Here is an 8,431-nt window from a genome sequence, read left to right on the forward strand (position 1 = left end):
AGCTATATACTTCGCTTATGGATAACATCACCCCATCAAAGCCTTTGGCCTCAACATAACGGTTATACCCAAAGAAGGGAAAGATCATACCAAGTGCCAAAACTACAGGCCAATAGTGTTGTTAAATTCGGACTTAAACATTTTTACAAAACTATTGGCCTCTAGATTGAACAGTGTTCTCCCATCTCTTATAGACGTGACCAGGTAGGCTTCATTAAGGGAAGAAGGGCTGGAGATAACGTACGGAGGGTCATTGACTTAATAGAAGTAGCTAACAGGACACAAAAAGTTGAGGAACAAATAGACGGCACTTCTGGAGAAGATTTATTACTGCTGTATGTCCTGACGCGTTTCGGGAAATGATCCCTTAGTCATAGGTAACAGTGCATACCAAACAGCCACATTTTATACAGAAAATGACAGTGACCCCTAGTGGGTACTCAATAAAAACATATTATTTTTTATTTAAATATCTTTAAAACGTCTTGCCTGGTCTTGCCCCCCCTTTTTTCCCCCCCCCCCCTTTTTTCCCCACCCCCCTTTTTCCCCCCCCTCCTTCTTTTTCCTCTCCCCCCTCCTACCTCCCCCACTTCATTACCTCTAATCAGCGTTAAACCGAACTAGACCGAGACACATTATGTATACTTATATGTCTATAGTTTGTTTGGGTTTTAACTTTTTTAACAGTATTACCAGGCAAGACGTTTTAAAGATATTTAAATAAAAAATAATATGTTTTTATTGAGTACCCACTAGGGGTCACTGTCATTTTCTGTATAAAATGTGGCTGTTTGGTATGCACTGTTACCTATGACTAAGGGATCATTTCCCGAAACGCGTCAGGACATACAGCAGTAATAAATCTTCTCCAGAAGTGCCGTCTATTTGTTCCTCAACTTATTGTATCTTAGCAGTCGGATACTGCTTGACAGAGCACCTGGAAAAGTACCTGTGGGGAGCAGTAGCAGTCCTTTTTTCTAGTTTCCCATAACAGGACACAAACCCCCACCCTAATTCTAAGTTTAGATGCTGAAAAGGCTTTTGATCACTTAGGGTGGGGGTTCATGTTTAAGACCTTGGACGTAATGGGTTTTACAGGCCCATTTCTACAAACAATACGAGCAATATACTCAGTCCCTACAGTCAGATTAAAAATTCCTGGAGTGATCTCTTCCACACTCTCCCTAACTAACGGTACACGACAGCTATTTATCGAGTCCGTGGGTGGTTCCATCAATTAGTACAAATAATCGCCTTCATTCATAAACTCATGAAACGATTTTACGGTAAATTACAATTAAAACAAGTAGAAATTAAAAAAGTCACAGTATCATAAAATTCTATCAATCATTTGAAGCTTAATGATACTTACAAGGGATTAGCCATGAGAATCTCCTTGCACTTATCTAACATACACATTACAGGGCCATTTTGGCAGCAGCAGTTCTAGGGGGGCACAAATTGGACATAACTTTTAGTAGGTTATAGAATGGCCAATTCTGCGCAACTTTTCAGTTGGTCTTCATTATTTACTTTTTATTGTTTTTTTTATTATTATTAATATTTACCTTTTTTTCTGATTCTTGCCAGTTTTCAAATGGGGGTCACTGACCCCATCTAAAAACAAATGTTCCGTAAAGCTACAAATGATGTATTATTGCTCTTTTTTATTACTCCTCTTTCTATTCAAACGCTGCCCTATTCATATCCCAGTCTCTTATTCAAATAAGCCAATGGTTGCTAGGGGGATTTGGACCCTAGCAACCATATTTTGGAAACTGCAAACTGGAGAGCTGCTGAAAAAAAGCTGCTGAACAATTTAAAAACCACAAACAAAAAATGAAAATCAATGGCAAACTGTCTCAGAAAATCACTCTCTACATCATACTATCAGTTAACTCAAAGGTGAACAACCCCTTCAAGTTAACTTTTCGTCTGATATATTGGTTTTCACTTTTTATCATTTGTGATTTTAGAGTCATTTAGCTTTTTATTCAGCAGCTCTCCAGTTTGCGCTTTCCACAATCTGGTTGCTAGGGTTCAAATTACCCTAGCAACCACACATTGATTTGATTAAGAGACCAGAATATGAATAGGAGAGGCCTGGATAGAAAGAGGAGTAATAAAAATTAGCAATAACAATAAATTTGTAGCCTTACTGAGCATTTGTTTTTAGATGGGGTCAGTGACCTCCCATTTGATATCTGGAAAGCATCAGAAGAAGAAGGCAAATAAAAATAAATAAATAATGAAGACCAATTGAAAAGTTGCTTAGAATTGTTTGTTCTATAACATACTAAACGTTAACTTGAAGGTGAACCACCACTTTAATATGAAGGCCCCACCTTACGGTAGAGTAACCCCACCCACACCCACATTTTTACCTACCTGACCCGCAACTGCCTGATCTGCAAACTGATCCGTGACTTGCTGACCACCATAAAGCAGGAAGTGCCGTTGCTGGAAACCAGAATTGATGTCATCAGAAGGGGGCTAGGCAGAAAAAAATACATTTTTAAAGATCCACAACTTGACCTGCAAACCCTCAGACCCCCAACCTGCATCTGAAAGTCCTTCCTACAACCTACAGGTTTGCTGCTTATTTGGGGGGTACCCAACACCCTGCAGGGCCTCCACCCTGGGGTAGAAAAATAGGAAAATAGGAACAACCAGGAATGAAGTAACCAAATCCTACAATCGGGCATTGAACCCGTGACCTCTCCGTCGTTTGATTTAGAATTTTGGCACCAGGAGCGACACGTCTGCACGCCGGCGTCACTAGGCTGATGTCGTTGTCCACGTGGCGGCTATGGGTGTCGCCATCTTGGACGCGGCGCTGTAGAGGAGCGGTGAGCCATCAGGTGCTCCTGACAGCAATGCCCTCTCAGTGGGAGGCCATAAGTACCCACTTCTCTCTCGGCAGCCCTATCTCTAACCCCCTTTTGCTCTCACCTGATTGCTTTCCATTAAGGACAACAAGTTTTTATTTGTGTGATTCCTCTTTATGCTGCATTAGCTTAAGGGGGTCGAGTACTCTCCTCTCAAACTGTACTCTCCCCTCATACAATACTCTTCGCTCATTCAGTACTCTCCCCTCATCTGTACTCTTCCATCATACATTACTCTCCCCTCATCTGTACTCTTCCATCATACATTACTCTCCCCTCAACGCATCAGGCAGGGTTGCCAGGTCTGATTTTAAACCACCAGCCTTGACGTTGGCATTTGAATTCTCGCACACAAGGTAAACACAAAATATCCTACACTTTAATACACAGTACTCTCCCCTCGTACTGCACTCTCCCCTCATACAGTACTCTCCCATCATCCGTACCCTCAACTCATCTGTACTCTTTCCTCATACAGTACTCTCCCCTTGTACTGCACTCTCCCCTCATGCAGTACTCTCCACTCAAACCATAATCTCCCCTCATACAGTACTCTGCTATCCCACAGTCACACTCCACTGTTACTATAGGCAACATCTCTCCCTACTATACCTGCTATCCCACAGTCACACTCCCTTCTCAGAGACTATTACCCACTGTTACTATAGGCACCATCTCTCCCTACTATACCTGCTATCCCACAGTCACACTCCCTTCTCAGAGACTATTATCCACTGTTACTATAGGCACCATCTCTCCCTACTATACCTGCTATCCCACAGTCACACTCCATTCCCAGAGACTATTACCCACTGTTACTATAGGCACCATCTCTCCCTACTATACCTGTTATCCCACAGTCACACTCCCTTCCCAGAGACTATTATCCACTGTTACTATAGACACCATCTCTCCCTACTATACCTGCTATCCCACACTCACACTCCCTTCCCAGAGACTATTATCCCACTGTTACTATAGACACCATCTCTCCCTACTATACCTGCTATCCCACAGTCACACTCCCTTCCCAAAGACTATTATCCACTGTTACTATAGACACCATCTCTCCCTACTATACCTGCCATCCCACAGTTACACTCCCTTCCCAGAGACTATTATCCCACTGTTACTATAGGCATGACAACCAAAACCCATATATTTATATATAAACCCATATATAAGATTGTGCCTAAATTGATCAGAGATTTACGAAGCAAAAGACAGTGGATCCGTTCCATATTATTTCATAGGTTAGAGTTACAATAGGAGGGTTAGAGCTGCTGAGGCTCAGCTACAAGTATCACCTGTACAGGTTACTGTGAAGAACAACGTTACCTTGAGGTGCAGCCCAGGCTCCGGCCAATGCCACTAACACAATCAGAGTCCCCTTCATGGCTGTGACCAATCAGATCCCGGAGATTAGATGTTTCCCCCCCTCCTTATATACTAAATATCTTACCAAAAAGTACAGTTAACCACTCCCACCCTCTGAGTGAGACACGCCCACTTGAACAAACCCACAGGCAATTTGAACGCCAGCAAAATATAATAATGACGTATAAGAAGTGGCTGGAGACTGTCGTTGCCCGTTGGCTCCTTATATAAGCCCATCTCCATATGGATTCCAGCTGTCCTGTTCTCTTCTCATTTATATTTTCTGCCGTTGGCTATTGATCATTCAGTGGTTTTGTTGGCCCTGTCTTGGCCAAGTCCCTATTTCTACCTCAGATTCCTTTTCTCACATCTTTCCTAAGCAGAAGAACATCAGAGCAGCCGCGTTCATTTTGCAAAGAATGAAATAACAGAGGGGCAAATGTATTATTCCATGACCCATAATGATGAGGAGCTGCATCTACCCAATCATGGCAGCCAGTGGTGTTTGTAGCCCCGCCCAATGGAACAAATTGATGACATCATAACTGGAAAGGAAGGAGATTCCTGCCTGGGTCTTGCCAAAGAGGGCAGGTGATGACATCATTAAAGTTGATGAAGATTTATGATCCAACAATGATGAGGTCACTCCTGGCAAGGAAGCTGATGAGCATATATGGAATCATTATGTGTCCTCTTATGGGAGGAGTCTTGACTAACCTGCAGAGAGTGCAATCAGCCCAGGAAAGATGACGAGTCTATTGGCAATCAACTTCGTGGCAGAGAAAGCTGTCAGGACATTGGCCGACCAGCTGATGCTCCAGCAGTTCAGGGAAATGATGAGCGATAAGGACAATGGGGCATATTTATCAAGGGGTGAAAACCCTGCACCCAATTCCTTAATGAGCATCAACAGTTGGGTTATACCTAGAAATGCTTCTCATGCTCCATGAGGGGTCTGTCCTGTATATTCATATTGAGATTTCAACAAAACAATGTCCTAACCCCTGTATAGTGTAGTCCCTGTGTAACACATTATTTCTTATCTCATAGCCTAACAAAGGCTGCAGTTTAGGGAAGTTTGTTTATACAGAGCTCCTTCTCTCCATTTGAATAAATGTCCCGTACTCATGGGACGGTGTGATACTCACAGTTCTATAAGGTACTGCCCAAAATGCCAAACTCACCACTGTGCAAAGAGAAGGCCTGGAAAATAGCCAATAAGCAGGGACATTAGATATCACAAGATCAGCGTAGGACAGAGACCCTAAATACACAGAAATAAAGGGAGGGCGACAGGAGCTGCTGTTTAGGTGCAGAGGATTCTACAGCTCCAGGGTAAGTTCTTATTGTTACTACAAATCTACTCTCAATGTTGCCCTAACTATTAACCTCCTGGACCCCAAGGGTGGAAGAACCTGCCCATAATTAACAGGGGCTCAATGTATAAATCCCTTGGACAAATCCACAGCCCAATCATTCTAAATAAATCCACAACTCCCTGCAACCTCCACCCCTTGAGTCCCATGTATTGTCCTCTGCCATGAGCCCCCTGCACCGACTATGGCTTCCCCCACAAGATACTGAATAATATAAATGTTCATTCTCTCTGTACATAGTCTGTACAGAGAGATCCCATAAAACTATGGCAGCATAGGTATTCCCTGTACTAAGCACAATTCAGCAGGAACAGTCCCCTAAGTTTGCTCATAGTCTGTACAGAGAGATCCCATAAAACTATAGCAGCATAGGTATTCCCTGTACTAAGCACAATTCAGCAGGAACAGTCCCTAAGTTTGCTCATAGTCTGTACAGAGAGATCCCATAAAACTATGGCAGCATCAATATTCCCAGTACTAAGCACAATTAAGTAGGAACAGTCCCCTACGTTTGCTCATAGTCTGTACAAAAAGATCCCATAAAACTATGGCAGCATAGGTATTCCTCTGTACTAAGCACAATTCAGCAGGAACAGTCCCTAAATTTGCTCATAGTCTGTACAGAGAGATCACATAAAACTCTGGCAGCATAGGTATTCCTCTGTACTAAGCACAATTCAGCAGGAACAGTCCCCTAAGTTTCCTCATAGTCTGTACAGAGAGATCCCATAAAACTATGGCAGCATAGGTATTCCCCTGTACTAAGCACAATTCAGCAGGAACAGCCCCTAAGTTTGCTCATAGTCTGTACAGAGAGATCCCATAAAACTATGGCAGCATAGGTATTCCTCTGTACTAAGCACAATTCAGCAGGAACAGTCCCCTACGTTTGCTCATAGTCTGTACAGAGAGATCCCATAAAACTATGGCAGCATAGGTATTCCCTGTACTAAGCACAATTCAGCAGGAACAGTCCCCTACGTTTGCTCATAGTCTGTACAGAGAGATCCCATAAAACTATGGCAGCATAGGTATTCCCCTGTACCAGTGGCGTAACTACCGGGGGAGCAGGGGGTGCATTTGCACCAAGGCCCGCTCCCCCTCAGGGCCCGCCAGAGCCGTTGATCGCTCCACATCCTACGCCCCCGGGGCCAGAAGAGATAAGTTATCACGGAGTTCCCGAGTGTTTCCTATGGCGCTTGCTTGTTTCCCACTCCAGCCCTGCTCTTTAAGTATAACCGTAGCCTCTCAGGATGAAGAGAGCAGCAGCGCAGCACTGATGCTGCTCGGCACTTTGAGCAGGAGACCCAGCACTAATCCAGATCAGTCAGCGCTTCCCGGATTGGCTGCTCAAATATCAGGCTTCGAGCCGGGATAACCTCTCTGGCCCTGATTGGTCGAACCACTGTTTCAAAGTTTAAGCAGTGCCGGTTCTTAATAATGACATGGCTGGAACAAGAGAGAGTTAGAATGGCAGGGATAGGCTAAGCCTCTCCAAATCTGCCAGAATGCCTGAAAAAAATTCCTATTGGTTGCTGCATATTTAACAGTTATTTGTTGTGCATTGACGTGCATTGCTGAACCCTGGGATCTCAAGCGTTAAGAGGTGTGAGCAGAGAGAACCAGCAGCTCCAGAATGCAGACTTTGCACATCGCCTGGTATGTGAACTGTTTACCAAAGTGTCAGTGCCCCGTACAGAACTCCATGTGCCTCCAATAAATCTCCATTTCAAGGCTGAGAAGCCCCCTTTCAGTTCTTACAGATCGGGTTCTAGCAGCCTGGGGGTGTAACAGACCAGAATATCTCAGGAATGGATTCCTGCACAGGGCCCTGGCACTACATCAGATATTCCAGTTACGCTGTGGTGCAAAGACTTTCAAAAGAACAAATGTGCAAGCAGTGAAACAAAGATTAGGCCACAATATATTCCACTTTTAACACTGTAGGTAATATTGTGATTGTGATTGTGATTGCTGCATTACCAAGATACCGAGGGCATTTATACACAACATTTTGCTTGTGTATGATATGTACAATGTGTGCATTAATACATAAATATATATTGTGTGTTGAACCAGATCTGTTTGCAGATCTCTGCTTTATGATGTGCTTAAGGTGAGGGACAGAATTTGGGGACTTTGTTCATATTACAAACAACTTAATATTGCTATTCAAAAGTCTGCTAATGCTGCACCCTTTTTACTCTCTGGATCAGAAAACAGTGGGCTTAAATCATCCATGTGAATGTGCAAAATCATATAGTAATAACAAAGGGCCAGTAGTTTAGGCCTGTGTATGACTGCCATTAGCCTCCCCCAAACAAAAAGATCACCCTCTGCCTATGAGCACAGAGGGTTAACAGCAGCAGAGAGGCAGCCTCTACTTGCTCTCCCAACCCAGTAATGCTGTATTCCAGCGTGGGGGGTGGGGCCCAGTTTTAAATGTCCCTACCAGGGCCCTTAGGGGTCTAGTTACGCCACTGCCTTGTACTAAAGCACAATTCAGCAGGAACATTCCCCTAAGTTTGCTCATAGTCTGTACAGAGAGATCCCATAAACTATGGCAGCATCAATATTCCCAGTACTAAGCACAATTCAGCAGGAACAGTCCCTAACTTTGCTCATAGTCTGTACAGAGAGATCCTATAAAACAATGACAGCATAGGTATTTCCTGTACTAAGCACAATTCAGCAGGAACAGTCCCTAACTTTGCTCATAGTCTGTACAGAGAGATCCCATAAAACGATGGCAGCATAGGTATTTCCTGTACTAAGCACAATTCAGCAGGA

The sequence above is a fragment of the Xenopus laevis genome, chromosome 3L (assembly GCF_017654675.1).
Source record: "Xenopus laevis strain J_2021 chromosome 3L, Xenopus_laevis_v10.1, whole genome shotgun sequence".
NCBI lineage: Eukaryota > Metazoa > Chordata > Amphibia > Anura > Pipidae > Xenopus > Xenopus laevis.